The sequence below is a fragment of the Phyllopteryx taeniolatus genome, chromosome 5 (genome assembly GCF_024500385.1).
Source record: "Phyllopteryx taeniolatus isolate TA_2022b chromosome 5, UOR_Ptae_1.2, whole genome shotgun sequence".
Lineage (NCBI taxonomy): Eukaryota > Metazoa > Chordata > Actinopteri > Syngnathiformes > Syngnathidae > Phyllopteryx > Phyllopteryx taeniolatus.
Window position 1 is genome coordinate 27,784,154 of NC_084506.1, and position 17,397 is coordinate 27,801,550.

At 41.9% G+C, this 17,397-nt stretch overlaps 1 long non-coding RNA gene across 1 annotated transcript; it reads right to left on the reverse strand.

Moving 5' to 3' along the window:
* Window positions 1-122: 122 nt before the first annotated feature.
* Window positions 123-16,297, reverse strand: LOC133478765 (uncharacterized). Its single transcript, XR_009788764.1, has 4 exons — window positions 16,112-16,297; window positions 13,725-13,773; window positions 682-1,476; window positions 123-440 (listed from the first exon to the last, which is right to left on the reverse strand). It is a non-coding gene; the product is annotated as an uncharacterized LOC133478765 (long non-coding RNA).
* Window positions 16,298-17,397: the final 1,100 nt, after the last annotated feature.

A 17,397-nucleotide genomic window follows, 5' to 3' on the forward strand; every position in this document is an offset into this window, starting at 1 on the left:
GGATTGATGATTTTAGTAATCGCAAAGGAACCAATAAAGTGAGCTTACAGGATTCTGTTTGGAGTGGGAGGACATGGGAGGAGAGCCAAACCATCTGACCCACCTTGCACTTAGGCGTGGGAGAGCATCGAAGATCCGCCAGTCGCTTATTCCTCTCGGCAGACCGAGTCAGAGTCACCCTGACGTCCTTCCAAACAGACGGGGTCGCAGGGGATCCCTCACCGCGGGAACGCCACAGTATGCTCCTGTTCCTTAATCAACTGAGGTTGGAAACCGTAACATGCCATGAAAGGAGACATACCTGTGGCGGAGCTGGTGAGGGAGTTGTGTGCATATTAAATCCATGGGAGAAAGGTGCTCCAGGAGGTGGGATTGCGTGCCGTAACGCAGCGAAGAGCCGACTCCAGATTCTGATTTGCCTGCTCCGTCTGGCCGTTGGACTGTGGATGGTACCCAGAACATAGACTGACTGTTTCGTCCACCGCCTTACAGAACTCCTTCCATACTTGGAGGAGAACTGAGCACCTCGTTCCGAGACAATGTCAGTGGGGACTCCGTGAGGTTTAAACACGTGAATGACAAGGAGGTTAGCGGTTTCAAAGGCAGTGGGTAGCTTGGGGAGGGGTATGTAATGGACATATTTGGAGAACCGATCAATAATGGTAAGAATGATAGTGTTACCTTCAGAGGGAGGTAGTCCAAGGCAATGTGGGACCAAGGGCGGCTCGGGATAGGTAAGTGGCGCAGCAGACCAGCTGGGGGCAGATGTGAAGTCTTCCCTTGGGCACAGACGGAGCAGGCTCGGATGAACTCCCGGGTCTCTTTCCCTAGGCTGGGCAACCAGAAGTGCTGTTGTATGAATTGGATGGTGCGGGTGATTCGGGATGACGTGAGTTTTGAATTGTGGGCCCACTGAAGGACGTCAGAACGTGCCGAATTGGGTACAAATGGCCGGTCAGGAGGTCCAGTCTTGGGATCCAGTTGGGTTGTCTGATCATTTTTAACTACCGGCTCAATCTCCCAAGTGGCTGCCCCAACGAAGCAGGAGGAAGGAAGGATGGATTCAGGTTCAAAGGGGCTGGATGGGGGTGAGTACATGCAAGAGGTTAGGGTTAGGGAACCAGGGTGGAAGGAGAAGCTGAAGTTGAACTGCCTCAGAAAAAGGGCCCACCGAGCGTGTTGGGGTTAAGACGTTTAGCAGAATGGAGATAGGCGAGATTTGTATGATCAGTCCATATAATAAAAGGAGAAACGGTCCCCTCCAGCCAGTGCCTCCACTCCTCCAGGGCCCAGACGATGGCCAGCAGCTCATGATTCCCCACGTCGTAATTCCTTTTGGATGGGGAAAGGCGACGGGAAAAGAAGGCACAAAGATGCAACTTCTGGGATTCGGGGTCCCGCTGGGAGAGGACGGACATGATTGGCGGACATGATGGCGATGTTCTTCAGGAGAGCGGGAGAAGATGAGGATGTCGTCTAAATAGACAAAAACGAATCAGTTCAGCATATCACAGAGGATGTCATTGATGAAGGTTTGGAAAACGACAGGGGCATTGGTTAAATCCAAACGACATGACAAGATATTCAAAGTGTCCAAGGGGGGTATTGAAAGCAGTTTTCCTTTCATCCCCCTCTCTAATGCGGATGAGATGATATGCATTGAGATGGCAAGCTCTTTACTGAAGACCGGAGAGAGGTCATGGTATTGTTCCGGCGTAAAACGGCGTTGTTTGTTATGTCCGTGGATTTGTCCATTTGTAATACACATTAACCATTTGCCTTAATGCGGGCTGTGGTTTGTTGTTTGACGTCTACCAACATATCTTCAATTCGCCGACTTATGGTGTGATTTGTAAGAGGTATAATTTTCAGTTTGATTGAGCAAACACCTGTCTCGCCATATCCATGGTTGCAGGTAAAATAAGCTCTTCTGCAATTGTGTGTGGCTTCTTCACCTTGGCAATACGATGTCGCACTTCGTAAGATGCACAGAGTGCCATTTCCTGCTTCAAGAACGAAGATGTAAGACACTTTCGTGATGTCCTCAGGTCTTTGTCTTCTTTTAAAGTACTCAACAGTTTTTTCTTTGTGAGAAAGGTGTTTTGATGTTTACAAATGCCTCATGAGTTTTTGATAGCTTTCTTGTGCCAACGCTCCGCTGCACAAAACACACATAGGTCGTTTGTTCTTTTTTGTCCTCGATATAAAAAAATCCATATTCTATATAATCTGTGTCGTACTTGCATTTTGCTATTGTCAATACTGATTAGCACGTTGAAATTGCAAACAAACCACAGCTCTTCTTCTCTCTGTAAAGTGGTAGGAGTCCATTAGCATTACAAGGCATCATCGCCACCTACGTTCTGGAGTGTGAATAGCAGGCATTCTAAGCCCTTCAAAATTAAAGCAAGGTTGGTTTCTTTTTTTTTTCCCAGTTAAAGTCCGGCGAGCCATTGAAAACATATCCATGACCCACCACTTGAGAATGACTCACCATAAAGGAAAACCTTAACCTAGCTTAATGTCACAAAACTGCAATCAATTGTCACCTAAATTTATGTGGACATCTCTACTTATTCCTACTTCAAAGTCCGAAAGTATCAGAATGATCATAGCAATATTTTGGGTTTTATGGACGTGAAGCATTTTTCTGCTCTGCTCTTTATATAGAAAAAGTTTAACATTGCTTAATGTCACAAAACTGTGATTAATCGTCACCAACAATTATGTAGACATCTCTATAAACGTTCACATCAACCTCTGAAATTATCAGAACGATGGCCCCAATTTTTGGGATTTTATGGACATTAAAGTGTTTTCCTCTTTATCGAGGACTGTCCCAGTGTCCGTGCTCTGGCGGCCCAGCATGGAGCACTGACGCAAACAAAACTTTGGGACTAACATGATCGTGCAGACTCCTTTGCACGATATAATCGAATAGGAGTTGCACGGAGTCAACTGGTCATTTATTTTAACAGTTAACCCACACTTCTGATCGTGCTGCAGTATACACACATTGTTGTTCTTCGTTGGTGGTTGGCAACCAGGCGGCACAGTGGACGACTGGTTAGTACATCTGCCTCACAGTTCTGAGGACCTGTGTGGAGTTTGCATGTTCTTCCTGTGCGTGCGTGGGTTTTCTCTGGGTACTCAGGTTTCCTCCCACATCCCAAAAACTTGAATGGTAGGTTAATTGAAGACTCTAAATTGCCCCTAGGTGTAAATGTGAGTGCAAATGGTTGTTAGTCTATGTGTGCCCTGCGATTGGCTGGCGATGGAAAATAGATGGATGGATAAATGCAAGCAGACAATGTACAACCCCAATTCCAATGAAGTTGGGACGTTGTGTTAAACATAAATAAAAACAGAATACAATGATTTGCAAATCATGTTCGACCTGTATTTAATTGAATACACTACAAAGACAAGATATTTAATGTTCAAACTGGTAAACCTTATTGTTTTTAGCAAATAATTATTAACTTAGAATTTTATGGCTGCAACATGTTCCAAAAAAGTTGGGACAGATGGCAATAATGACTGAGAAATGAGGAATGTTCATCAAACACCTGTTTGGAACATCACACAGGTGAACAGGCTAATTGGGAACATGTGGGTGCCATGATTGGGTATAAAAGGAGCTTCCCTGAATTGCTCAGTCATTCACGAGCAAAGATGGGGTGAGGTTCACCTCTTTGTGAACAAGTGCGTGAGAAAATAGTCAAACAGTTTAAGGACAATGTTCCTCAACGTACAATTGCAAGGAATTTAGGGATTTCATCATCTACGGTCCATAATATCATAAAAACGTTCAGAAAATCTGGAGAAATCACTGCATGTAAGCGGCAAGCCCGAAAACCAACATTGAATGCCCGTGACCTTTGATCCCTCAGGCGGCACTGCATCAAAAACCGACATCAATGTGTAAAGGATATCACCACATGGGATCAGCAACACTTCAGAAAACCAATGTCAGTAAACGCAGCCAGCTTCTCTCGGCCCGAGCTCATCTAAGATGGACTGATGCAAAGTGGAAAAGTTTTCTGTGATCCAACGAGTCCACATTTCAAATTTTTTGGGGAAATTGTGGACGTCGTGTCCTCCGGGCCAAAGACGAAAAGAAACATCCGGACTGTTATGGACGCAAAGTTCAAAAGCCAGCATCTGTGATGGTATGGGGCTGTGTTATTGCCAATGGCAGGGGTAACTTACACATCTGTGAAGGCACCATTAATGCTGAAATGTACACACAGGTTTTGGAGAAACATATGCTGCCATCCAAGCAACATCTTTTTCAAGGGTGCCCCTGCTTATTTCAGCAAACAATGCCAAACCACATTCTGCCCGTGTTACAACAGCGTGGCTTCGTAATAAAAGAGTGCGGGTACTAGAGTGACCTGCCTGCAGTCCAGACCTGTCTCCCATTGAAAATGTGTGGCGTATTATAAAGCGTAAAATACGACAACGGAGACCCGGGACTGTTGAACACCTGAAGCTGTACATCAAGCAAGAATGGAAAAGAATTCCACCTACAAAGCTTCAACAATTAGTATCCTCAGTTCCCAAATGTTTATTGAATGATGTTAATGGTTATTTGCTAAAAACAATAAAGTTTACCAGTTTGAACATTAAATATCTTGCCTTTGTAGTGTGTTGAATGAAATATTGGTCGAACATGTTTTGCAAATCATTGTATTCTGTTTTTATTTATGTTCAACACAAGATCCCAACTTAATTGGAATTGGGGTTGTACGTGCAAACAGCAAAATATGCATGCTGCCTTGGAAGCAACAGGGTGGACTTTTTTGGCTAATGTTAGTATTTCATCAGCACATGGTGGACCTTCACTTAACAAACACGATTCATTTAGCAAGCTGGATGTGCACTGTTTAACAAATATATTTGTAATTTCTGAAGCTTTTTTTTACAGTACTGTATATCAATTGATATTTCATGATGACAGAGTGGACATGTTAGGCTTGACAACAACCAACTACATACATAATGTGATGAAAATTACAAAACATAAGAGTAAATATTTCATTTGCTACTATCCACTGTTTCAGCTTCCACTGAAGAAAGACCAAAAGCAGGTCGTAATGTCACTGAAAACATCAGAGGTTTTCTTAAAGTGGCAGTTAGCCTATAATGACAGGGTGGACAGCGATTTCAGGGGCACAAAAAATCTTCAGTATGATTAGGAAAACATGTTATAGATGTTCAGAATGACTTGTTTTGTCAAATAACCTATTCTGGACAATTAAACCATGTAAAACTAATTTTGATTTTGTGTCATTTAACCACTTATTACACACAGTGTATTTATCAAAGCAGTGTGTGGGGCATTCCAAAATCATGTACATCCAATGAAAGAAAAATGGTATAAAATGAAGGAAGCACATTTTAGGACACTTATTGTACTGTAATCTTTGGCCACTTATAATAAAACCTCAGAATTTCATTATTCTGCAAAACTTTTATAATTATTAAGTGATTCTGATGATGACACCAAAGGCACTTTAGAATGATATTGACCTAACTGCTTGTTCTCCCAGACTGATGTGTAAAAGAGGTCTGTGGTAAGTAACTCTGGACACATAAACATACACTTTGCTGAGAAAAAACAAAAAAACAGTTAAGCACAAATGCTACTGTATATTGCTGCAGTTCACCATTATTGTTTTGACAGTGATAATCTCGTGCAGACGCTATGGCGTACCTAAAATTCAACAGTTGAAGCCTCTCGTTCAGACAGCTAAAGAGTTACATTGCAAATACTATCAGAAAGACGAGGAAAGAAATGGGCAGGGAGGGGGAGCTTCAAATCCCCTCTCAACCCTAAGTGGGTGGTCCTCTCTTTTTACTGTGGGTAACCGTGCAGTCGCCAAGCATTCGCACGGAGGTTTTGGAGGAGGACTGGCTCTCCAGACGCAACATTCAGCATCCCAGGACCATACATCCACACAGAATGAGATTCATGCTACACTGACTTTATTTAAGCCAGCAGTCCTGGCAGTGGCAGCGCTAAATGACAGCCAGGCCTGGGTTTCCTTTCTCTGGATTAAGGGATGATTCAGGAGAGCTCGACAGAAAAGGCCAGAGAAAGAATTCATTCAGGGAGAAAGAAGTTTATCTGAAAAAGTAACTGAGACTCGCCAAAGTGTTTCGAACATTGACAGAAAAAGACACCGTCGCCCACCCCCAATTGCTCCTTTAGTCTGCAAAGCTTTTACACAGCCTCACCCAATTTAAGAGGTCTCACATATTAAAGAATGCTGGAAAATAGATTGTGTATTTCATGTTTTCATTTTTAATTAGTGAAGAAAAATATTCCTTTAAACATAATTTTTTTTGTGCTCATTCAACATAAGAAGACCAGTCAGTCGCATGGGGTCATAAATAAATAAATAATAAGTGTAAGTGTCATAGCCTCTGTTTGAGCAAGCACCCGGGCCTGGGAATGCAAATTCCGCCTCCGAGCCAAGCACGGGAACTGTTTAAGTTGGCCCCACATGTCATACATTTGAATGATTTCAAAGAGAACCCCAATTAAAAGCTACAAACATGCCTTTGGAATGCGAACTAACACAATTAAAAGTGCTTCGTGAGTGTATTAGAGGAATCAGTTGTGAATTAGCACTTTGAATACACAAGGCTATGTTCACTCGCGAAGCCTTTCACTCATTTAAGAACCGGAGGCAAAAGAAGGCTTTTTGAAGTCAGCCAGTCCTCTTTCTTTCTCCGAGCAAAAGAAGATTGAGTCGGCCTAATCTGCTCCTTGTACATTTGAATGTCTTCTGCAAAGAGCTCATCCTGGTTGCTTGATAAAGGCCCAGGTGCAAAGACAGTGGCCATGCCTAACTTTGTCTCTGTGGGGGCTGTAAATCATGTGTGGGGTGGGGTTGAAGCCCAGCCTTTGAAGATACAAGCCTGCTTTCCCTGCTGATTTGTGGCCACGAGGGCAAGCCCCTTACAGGGCGCCTCGTCAGCAAGGGAGGGCGTCGCGGGAGTTGGCCTCATAACTCGCCGATATGCTGGAGGACCCTCCAAGCACGCTGCACAACACACACTCCACGCAAAGAGGAGCGGGACTTCTGACTGTCGGGGGTCAAGTGAGAGAAAAACTTGTTGACATGGCATCCATTTGGTCACAGTGGAAAAGTCAATAAAGTTGTTTAACCGACACTCATGAGGAAAACACATTCAGCCTGCAAACGTGTATTTAGGATTCCAGTCAATCGTGTAAAAACTGAAAAAATTCTCCTCGACTACTCTATTAAAAACAACTTTGATATGCAGTAGAGAGGCTATACAGCATTAAGTACCTGAAATCTACAAAAAGAGCTGTATCACAAATTCAGCCTTTACAAAGCTAACGATCAGTTGATACATATTTAAAGTATTTATTCAACAATGTGTTCATTGTTTCTAATATCTGGGTTAATCAGTTCAGTGTCATGAGAAGGGCAAAATGTTATATGTATATATGCTGTAAATTACAATGTGCAATTTTACAAAAAGTCAAACAATTTTGTGAAGAAATTAAAGTTGACATCATTACAAAAGCAGAATTGTTGGTACAAGTTTTGTATTGGATCATATTAGATTGTGCAAGTGTACCTAATGTTTTGGCCAGGATTTAATAATGCAAATAACTAAAACTCAATTTTCAATTTACTCGCCTGAATAATCTCTTTGCTCCTATTGTTAAATGAATCTAAAAAAAAAAATAGCATCCAATTTAAATAACATTAAGTGACAACAACCCAAGGTCCAAACTATCAGGCTCTTCCTTTTCAATTGTCTTCTACAGTGCAATCTAATGATGTCTAAGAAAAGAAATTAGCCGACCGTTGCGCGCTCCCTTTGACAAACAGAGTCATTAAAGGTTGGCCAAGGCTGCATGGACCAAAGCAATGCCCTGTGAAGCTCAGAGCGACGCGCAAGCCTGCATTGCCCTGTTTGTTATTTAGATCCTTATTTACACTTGTTGTCAGCGACAGGCTGGAAGCACAGCAGTGGCTTCCTCCATGAGCCAGATAACAATGAGCTTTAGGGAGCAGCCTAGCGAGGCATTTAGCCTAGGCCCTGCCCCGTCTCGAGGAAAGTGAGCCGAGGTGGTTAACTGCATGTAAATCACGCTCCCCTCATACTTGAATATCTACAAGCGAAGGCTATTTGATTTCAGGCCCAAAATTGCACACATTCAAGTTACTGTTGAATAGCTCTAAGCGCAAAAAAAGCTTTGAGTCTCATGTTTTCCACATTGCAGGTTCCAGACAGATGAGGTTAGATGTACCAAAATGAGATCATTCTTAAAGTTCTGCTTTTGGCTCTTACATTGCGTTTCATCATCCTGTAATAATGAACTTAATGACAGCAAAAAAGTAGATGAGAATTACTGCTTTTTTAATGCCTCATCACAAAAACGACCATACAGTTTGAGCAAATTCAAGTTGTTTTTTTTTGTTTTTTTTTTTTGATTAAGCATTTTCTTAAACCAGTAATTCTTGCAGAGGTGTTGATGGTTGTCGTTGCAGGTTGTTGTATTTTTTTTTTTTAGCACAAGAAGGAAACACAGTACCTTGAAAACTGACAGTATATTTCATCATTCACAAAGAAGCCCAATTCCCAAGTGTGTTGCCGATCCACATCCCCATCGCAATAGAGATTAGCAACAAGTGTATTGTATGATCGAGGTGCACAAAAATAACAGTTTTAAATTTTGTGTTATCTGAATCCTGTGTGGGTGTATGCACCCATTGTAGCTTTTTTTTTTTTTTTTTTTGTCTGGTAACTTCCTGAGAAGACAAGCAGCATGTACGGAGGTATCAGCAGCTGCATACTACGTGCCTCTGATCCGGGCAGCTATTGACTTCCTGAGATTTGAATTAATTACTTGCTTCACAAGAGAAACTGGATTGCAGAGGGAACCCCCTAAGAAGTCCGCTCATTCTTGGGAAACTGCCCCATGGACTTGCAGATGGTTTCACTGAGATGTGCTTTCCCATAGAGAACAATTACACTGGGGATTGTGGCACTGGCATAAACCGGGAGCACACAGTCTCCATTCTGAACATCTCAAAACAGCCATAGGGGAGGTTTGTGACTTAACATAAATTAGACCACCAGGGAACGGGCCAATCTGAAGTGGCGGAAGGGCAATATTGCAGATAAATGGACTGTGCTCACACCTTGTGCGCCACATAAGACACATTGAGACTTACATTGCAACTCCATATTAATTTAAGCTACCAACTGGTTATTATATATCGTCACTGTCCGACTGAAAAGACTGTCGCTCCACTTCATGGAAATTTTGACATAACGTTGTCTTTGTTCTTCTGCATGTACTGCGAAAAGTGGGTAATAGAAACATGTTTTGTAAAATGAGCATCTCCATTTTCCACAAGACGTGTCCTTTAAACAAATACATTGACTTCAGCGCACAATGAAATCAAAATGAATGGCAGTAAAGATGAGTAAAGACCAAAAACACATAAAATCTAAGAGCCAATAACCATTACTTTGTTTTAATAAATCAACATCTGACAACTTTGGATAATGAAAGTATTTTTTGAGCAGATGATTGACTATAAAGGTGTATGTCTGATTGATTCATTCAGGTAAAAATCGGGAGGCTCAATAAGCTTTGCTACTAACTGTTACAAGCTGAGGGAAACATTACTCGTAAGTATCAGTTTACGATAGTGATCCATTATGACAGTTACACACATACCAATGTCCCTGCTCGGACAAGGACATTTGGGGCAAGCCTGCTTAAACATTTCAAAACATGAACCACACAACATACACTGATGGCTGTGGAAAAAGACAGTAACGTTTCTAGTGCAGAACAAATTTTCTCCCATAATAGAATAGAATAGTGTTTTTATGAAATACTTTACTGTAAAATAGTTTTAATTTCTCCTGAAAAGATGCAACTCTAATGTGACGTATCATAGTTGTTTCCTGCCGACACGCTGCTTATACAGAGGAAAAGCGGACGTGGCTGAGGACAGCATGCGGACGTAAAGGGGGAAGGGTCCGTGTGAAGGAAGACGCCCCCAGTAGGTATATAGCGCCGGTCAAGCCAGCCTCCACTCGTAAAGTAGCAATCAAGCCAGCCGCCCCTAATTTTGTTCATACTAGGCATTACGGTAATAAGTCGCCAACTCGCGGCGAAAGCCACCTTCAAAATAAAAGCTTCCTAATAATACGGACGTCAATGCTCTTCGGTTAAGGAATGCAACCAGCAACGTTAATTTGAATCTTGAGATGCATTAAAAAATGTAGTTTATTAGTTTTCGGAGACTTTTATTTTGAAATACAATATCAGATCTTGATCAAACCTCTTTTAGTGGAGTCCTCGGTGGTCTGTCACACAGATCTGGACTTGTATTGCGATACCAATGGGATTATGTTGGGGTGGCTTTGGCTCAGTAGGTAGAAAAGGTTTGAATCCCTTCTACGACTGTCCGCATGTCGAAGTGTCCTTGGGCAAGACACTGAACCCGAATTTGCTCCCAGTGGGCCTGGCAGCGCCTCGCATGGCAGCAGTCACCCATTGGTTTATGAATGTGTGTGTGAATGTGAGGCTTTGTAAAGCTCTTTGAGCACTCTGATGATGTAGATAAAGTGCTACATAAGTGCAGTCCATTTACCATTTATTTTTCCTAAAATATGAAATAAACTACATTTTTTTAATGTATCTCAAGATTCAAATTAACTTTGCTGGTTGCATTCCTTAACCGAAGAGCACTCATGTCCGTATTATTGGGAATCTTTTATTTTGAAGGTGGCTTTCGCCGCGAGTTGGCGACCTATTACCGTAATGCCTAGTATGAACAAAATTAGGGGCGGCTGGCTTGACTGCTACTTTACGAGTGGAGGCTGGCTTGACCGCAGTCGAAAACAGCACCTACGAAGAGACACGCTTACGAAGCACAGTTTAAACTGCAAGCTGGACTTGCAAGCTTCTACCCACTGTAGTGGTCTCGCCACGCTGCACTATTTGCATATCTGTTGTTGACCAATACTGGCCACTCATGCCAGAGTAGCATCTGCTCCATTTGCACACTGATTGAGGAGTATCTGCAACATTTGCACAATCAACATTGTCCCAGATGATCGCGCTACTCGTCACTTTAAACTGCATACACTCCTTGAAGTCTCGGCGCCCTTTGCACAATGGTTATTGCACCGGACTATTGCAATATTAGTCATTCGAACTGCTCTAAGTGCTAGAGGACTCTGCATCTTTTTGCACAATTGTCAAAAAAAAAAAAGGTACCGGCATTACCAGATAACTATTAACCCTTTATTGCTCAGTGACTGTTTTTTGTCAATGTCTTTATGTCTCAAAAGTGTTCTCTGTCAATTGACTGTCTGTTGTCGTACTAGAGCAGCTCCAACTACCGGAGACACATTCCTTGTGTGTTTTTTGGACATACTTGGCAAATAAAGATGATTCTGATTCTGAAGGTATCAGTTAAGCGGAGGAACATGGGAATCGAGCAGCAGCGAGAGAATTCAAGATCAACGAATCCATGATTCGCAAGTGGAGGAAGCAGGAAAACGAGCATCGCCAAGTCAAGAAGACGAAGCTGAGTTTCCCCGGAAAAAAAAGAAAAACAAAACGTGGAAACAAGGCGAGGTAGCCCGTGTTGGAAGCCCAACTCGAGCAATGGATTAATGAACGCCAACCGCTGGACATCAGTATAAACAGGGCGTTCAAAGTGAAGTTGCGAGCGGCGTGGGAGCGATGGATGACAGATGGCGAACACAGCTTTACTAAGACTAGGAGGCAGCGCCGGGCGATTTACGCCACAATTTGTGAATGGATTGTGGATGCTTGGGCTAATGTCTGCTTGCACTGGTGTTCGAGCTTTCGTAAAAGCTGGCATCATTTCTGAGGAGCCGCACGGCAATGAGACTGCCGTGTTTGATGGAGAACTTGCACAGCTGTTCATTTCAGATACAGAATATGAGGACTTTGATGGATTTGTGGATGAGGATTGATAAAATAAATAACGTGAGTACATTGTTAAATACTTCAATAAAGTAGAACCGAACTCAGTTTTGCTCCCGCTGCCTTGTGTATGTGTTAAATACAGAAATAGGCCCCCGTAACTGAGACCGCCTTTAAATACGGTGCGTCCTATGGTCGTGAAAATACGGTAAATGAATACAGGACTCAGGTTGGATGTTTTGTAAACAATAGTGTTACCTCAACCTTTTCTAAAAGCCAAAAACTTAATTGAATGTTTAGTGTAGGTATGTGTAAATATGTCACATACAAAAATAACACTGGTGGACCACTGGGCTTTTTGTGCTTACAGTGTTTCTAAAGCAAAGTGTACATTTATTGCTCTGCTACTTACCTTTGCTAAATTCTAAAATTGCAAACAATGAAGGGTAAAGGTACGATCCAGGAGTACAGGAAGTTATTGCGCTATTGCATCGTGTTTCATCGGCAACTGCATGTCCGCAATGTATATTAAAGCGTTGCCAACCGAGGTCCATGTATACAAAGAATTGGACAATGTTACTGTCTCTACTAGAAACTTTACTGTTTTTTTTGTTTTTTTGCTCACCATGAAAATGTAACCTATTCTTGGTATGGCTTCTGAGAGAAAGAAAGCCACAATGAGAGTCATTAATCAAGTGTAGAAACAATTACAGTTGAGACTCTGCAGGGTTTGTGTCGCCTGAAAGGGATTAAGTTGCTGCGGCGTTTGTATTCCGCTTGCTTCCAATTTGCCCGGGTCTTGTGTTTGGTCTTGTTAGTGCCAGCAGCCGTGGTTCGTCCTAGTGAAGAGTACACTTGAGCTGTGATGAAGGATCCAGGAACGCAGAGTTTACCGGTGGCTGCTAATTAACCCCACATTGTGTTCACTAACAAAGAGACAAAGGAACAAAGTGGAATTTCAATGCAAGAGATAATCACAATCACAATGAGCGCAGCGCTTGGATCATGCACTTAATAGGGATTTTCACACCAGTCATGACAACATGGGACTGGATCAAAGAAAGATAAAGTTCAATTAACAGAACAATGTGGCCTTGTTATGCAATAACAAACAGCCATCTGGGCCGCCTCCCATTGATGGCTTCCAAGTGTACGGCGTGAAGAGGCAAGAGAAAAACCTCTACAAGATGTTATCAGACAGTAGAAAAGAAGGTAGAATCCTTTCTTACACACAAAGACAAAAGAGGAAATGGACTCTGATCCGGGCTGATTATTGCTGTATCTCCTTCTGTCCCACTGGCTGAATGGCAATTACCGCCGACTTCCTATCCAGTATGGCCCCGCCTGGCTCCTCTGAGGACACTCTGACCCAGCAAGTTACCCAGAGGGGAGAAACAGGAGCTGTCAAAACTCACACCTCGTTGCTCCAGATGCTGCCCCACGGGCAACTATCGCTGCGTAACTCCCGCTAATCAGCTCCTACGCATCTCTGCAAGTAACTGGCCCCGAGTGGATGAAGGCCCCGTCTCACCTCTGCTACTCCGCACACCTTTGAAGTCCTGTGCAAGTGTTAGTTTACGGCAGGAGAGGCTATGGTAAGATTGAAGGAGTGGTGATGAATTAGCTTCTTGTCACATGTTTGAAAGGGGAAACAGCAGGCTGATAAAATCCACAGAATCTGTTAGAGTTGTAGCACATCATAGTTAAAGCACTTGAGAAGGAAAAACACTGTTGTGGCAAATCTGTTAAGTACCTTCATTAACGCAGCTCGATTGTCTCTGCTGGTTTCCCACACTCAGGTTCTGCATAAACAAGCATTTGGTCAGACCGCAGTGCCAACAGCAAGCACGCCCTTGCAAAGCGCGCACCATCGCGAATTACATCTATTAACAGAACTGAGGTCCTTCGATGTCGTTCATGTGACAAATAATGAAATAGCAGAGGACTTGTGCGAGTCATGTCAGATGTAATTGCTGCAGGTTGTCAAGGCTGGAGCTCGAAGTATGATGGATAGCGTTCTGTTGGTTCTGTCTCACCTTGTCTCGACCGGCCCGATGCACGCAGGAGCCAATAATAAGAGGCGTAACAACAATCTGCACATGAACTTAAAAGGGTATTATGGGCGAGGAGTGGGGCTGGCCCTGTGAACTCATCATATATCACTCAAGTGAAATGTACATATATTGCTAACAGTTGACCTAAGTGAAGGGCTTTCTAAATGCTGACATTTTGACTCGAAGAAAAGCACTAGGAACGCTGAGAAATTCAATGAAAATATAAAGAATTTTAGGAGGTTAAAGTCATTCGTATAGAACAGGCTATAAGACGATATAGCCTAGTCTGCGGTGCGGCTTAATTCACTGCCATTGACGGCTGTTGAATTCAAATATCCATGTTCACATGGAGTCACTGATGGTGTAGTGGTACACGCGCCTGACTTTGGTGCAGGCAGGGTGGGTTCAGTTCCCACTCAGTGACATTGTGAATGCGAGTGTGAATGGTTGTCCGTGTCTATATGTGCCCTGCGACTGACTGGCGACCAGTTCAGGGTGTAGTCCGCCTTTCGCCTGAAGTCAGCTGGGATAGGCTCCAGCGTCCCGTGACCCTAACCAGGATAAGCGGTGTTGAAAATGGATGGATGGATGTTCACATGGAGGACTGGCAGTGAATCAGTTTTTAAGAACTTACTTGTTTCTTAACTTGTTATACTGTTATACGATGCAAGTTCTCAAGAGACTTTAATATGATTTTGAACAAAAAAGTAATGAATTGTGATTAGTACAAAATTTTACATTTATACACACTTTCACACATACATTGGTATTTGTGTTAAATGATATTTAACTAGCTTGAAATAGCAAAAGAAAAAGTTTACAATTAATCAGGTTAAAAGTGTATCTATATTGTATCGTAGGGGCCTTTTGTTGGATAACAAAGTCCATAAAGTCAGTTTGGGGAAGTTTAATTGAGCATTTACAATTCTGGCATGCATAGACTCAGCAGCAATGACTCAAATGCATTTTGAACAAGGTCAGATACCAGTTGTTAAGCAATATTTACACAACACGAGGGCTTGAAAGACTATGAGGTTGTTGTTTTTTTGGGTTTTTTTTTTTCTCGTTGACGCAAAGGTGATGATAGTTGAGTCTACGTTGGTGCTTTTGATCATGCATTCTACACATCCATCCAGCAATATAGTGAGAGATTTTTGGTAGTTCTCCAATTTTGTTTAAAATCACCACTTGCTTGTTTGGATGTCATTGGAAATGTTCTACTGTTAAATTAAAAAAAAAAAAAAAAAAAAAAAAAAAAAAAAAAAGATAAACAAGTATTAAAATGTGTCATAAATAATATGAACTTTTATATTACATGTGATATGAGAAAAGTAGAAACACTGTAACATTATATGAAGGAGAAAAGGCATTCCCCCCCCCCCCCCCCCCCTTATTTCCTAACACACAACGCATTTTAAGTTTAGAATGCATCCACCCTGGCTAGAGTTTTCCAAAAGCAATGTCTTCAGTGCCCTAAAACTCTCAAATCACAGACTAATGTTTTTTTTTTTAGCACGGGGTACATCATACCATAAATTTGATTCATAGATTCATAGATTTGAGTGAAAATGATTGATACAAAAACTAAAAATGCATGATTACAGATGAGCAAAATATATCCTACTGGGTTCCATCCAATTATTCATGATCCTGTACATGTGAATTGATGCTTAAAATTTTTTTTATAATTAAGTCAGCTCAAATTATGTTGTCAAAGGATTTTGGAAGAACACTGAAACTTTGCAATCAAAATTGAAGCGAGACAAACCATTTTTGGCACATGTTGAGATTTTAAGTACTGTTAGAAACACAAAATTTGAGTGAGATCCAAATGAAACTGTGACCTGTTTTCTGCACACAAGGAAAAAAAAAAGAATGTAGAATGGCCACCATTTGTGGGGAGTGTGCTCAACATTATTGCGAAGTGTGCAAGATCCAGGCCCTGTGACACTCGGGTTGCTTTAAATTAGTCCAGTTTGAACACATTATACCACTTAACTTTTTGTAAAAATTCCAATTCAATTTTGAACGAAATTCTGAATGAACATGCCGGAAGTAATCACGTAGAAACAAAGAGAATATTCACCAAGTCAGAATCGCTTATGACGTCCACTGTCTGCTGCTGCAGTGCAGTTTTGCCACCCGCTGACATAATTTGTTTCACAGTCACCAGCCGGCAGCATGAATCAAATGTTGACACTCTAATTTCATGCACACACGGGTGTTTGGCTGAGCCAGCCCACGAACGTGCCCGCCCTGCCCTGACTTTTCTCCCAGCTATACCCACTACACCTGCCCTTTGCCCTCCCACACGGACATTTAATGTATTTAGTCTTGAGTCATTTTTATGTTGTCAAATAAAATAAAAATGTGACGTACAGCAAAAATGTTGAGATGAGATTTAGTCAGTGTGCAGATTCCACAGGATATACAGTTGTATGCAACCACAGACGGAAAGTGGTTGTTCTATTCTAGCTATCATAAGGAGCATAAACTACTAAATCTGTTTACAATACTGCACAGCTCCAAGGGAAATATTTGGTTAACTTTGTTGTTTTTATTTAAAAAAATAAATAAATAAAAGGCTTGCAAGAAATTAAAACAGCCAGCAGGCATGTTTGAAAATGTCAAAGTCCTGCCCAAACTTGACACATTTGCAGAGGATAATAGATGTGAGCTTGGTCCAGTTATACCTGCCGCTGTTTGTGGATGTCCTCATTCTGTCAGCATCAAGTGTGAACTGTTTTTCAACTCCAGTGACCAGCAGGTAAACATATACTGTATATAGTATGTTGAGGGGGCAAAAGGGGGGAGAGGGAGAGCTAAGGTAATCCCCAAGTCCCCTTCATAACAAATCTGACAGTTTTCTTTTTGGTATGAGCATAAATCCACAAGATAAACCCATAAACAAATAAGTTGTTTGTGAAAGCCAGACAACGGGCAGGTTTTACGAAACACTCACATCCTCTTGACAAATAGCCAAACAATAAACACATAGTAAATAATAACAGCCCCGTCTGTATCAGTTCCACCGTACTTGAGGTTAAATTGAGTTTATTGCAGAGGCCACCACCTGCATGCATTAAGCAAATCATAAATTATCCATGCTAATTACCTTGGGCCTCCACTTTAATGAATTATTTTAATTAACCTACAATGCTGGGGTTTTGCATGCAGTCTATATTTCATCGGAGATGACCTTCGTCGTTGTCTAAGTGGAACATAGTGGAGCAACAAGGACAATGCCCACAACACTGGTGGGGAATTATCAAATTAAAAGTTGCATGAGAAGTTGATTTTTGTTTTTTCACAGAATTAATGAGAAAGGCAAATGGCTCAAAAGCCTTTTTTCTTCAGAATTTTCTTTTTGAT